Consider the following 1,458-nt stretch of genomic DNA (forward strand, 5'->3'; position numbering starts at 1 on the left):
ATGACTCACCTGTAATTGAGAAAAACTGAATGGCATCATCATGAGCTTTAACAGTTAAATCCTGATTCCACTTGCCAGAAAGAACAGACCGACAAAGCTGCAAAAGGCCAAAGCGAGCCAGAGACGGGGCCTAGCACACAGGAATCCTTCGCTTTGTTACAGCGTTTTGCATGTAAGGGGCTTAACTCGCCTGCTACACGAATGCCCTGTGTGATCCCGCACCAGCAGCACTGGTCCCTGCATGGGGAAACGGAGCTGTATGGACAGCAGGTTGGGAGGAGAGCTGGTGGTGGAGCCACAAGAAGACCCCCAGCCCCAACCACTGCTCCGTGCCAGCAGTGCATGCGTACTCCTCCCTGCGACTTTCCCTGCAGTTCCCGTCCGAAGCAGAGATGATGTCAGAGTTGTCATGGCATCGGTATCTATGGAACCGGGATCATCATCACGGTGCTGTGAAAACTAACTCAGGAGATGGTCCTGGAGCCACGGTGGGGAACTCCCTTTGCAGTAATTGAGGGTTTCCCTCTGTAAGGTTCCTCTCTTTTTCCTCCTTCCTACTGTCCCTGGGGAAGGAGCAGGGATGGGGCTTGGCCTCCTCCCGTCCCACGGCAGCTCTGGGTGCTTCCTTTCCTGCACGAGGCAAGCAAGAGCTTCAGCCCCGTCAATCTTCACTTCCCTTTTCTTGTACCAGCTAACGGGTGCATAACGATGTGCCTCGCTGTCAAGCAGCCGCCAAACCTTTCCCTCTGCCATGCGAACGGGCTGCTCTCAGCCAAAGGCCCCGAGCGAGCTGCTGTAGGTCAGAAAGCCCTGCCTGCACTGAGGCGTGCTGCCTGCTGCGGGGGCCTCCCAGGCTCGCTCCCCTGAAGAGGTGACAGCAGCCCTTTCTGTGCATCTGGGCAGAGAAAGGGTGTTTATCTTAGGGGAAGCAAGGTGTGCATCTGCAGCAGAGGTGGGCTGAGCAGGACCTGCTCAGCGTGGTGACCTCCCTGCGCTCTGGGCCATGGCATCTCCCTCATGCCAACAGCCGGGGTACTTAGAGCCCTGTGGGTTGCTCTGGCCATAGCACAGGTAGCCCTTACCATTGCACGGTGACGCGGGCGTACCACAGTGACCCTTGCAACAACACCCTACCCCTGGCCATGGCGTGCTATCCCTGGAAGCAGCATGGTGACCATGGCCATGGCACAGTAATCCTTGGAACAGCACGGTGACCCCGGCTGTGGCAAGGTATCCTGGCCATAGCATGGTGTCCCCAACCACAGCATGCTGTCCCCAGCCATAGCACAGTGACTGTGCCTATAGCATGGTGACCCCAGCTGCAGCACAGTGACCATGGCCATAGCGTGGTGTCCCCAACCACAGCATGCTGTCCCCAGCCATAGCACAGTGACTGTGCCTATAGCATGGTGACCCCAGCTGCAGCACAGTGACCATGGCCATAGCGTGGTGTCCCCA

The sequence above is a fragment of the Fulmarus glacialis genome, unplaced genomic scaffold (assembly GCF_000690835.1).
Source record: "Fulmarus glacialis isolate BGI_N327 unplaced genomic scaffold, ASM69083v1 scaffold35310, whole genome shotgun sequence".
NCBI classification, from domain to species: domain Eukaryota; kingdom Metazoa; phylum Chordata; class Aves; order Procellariiformes; family Procellariidae; genus Fulmarus; species Fulmarus glacialis.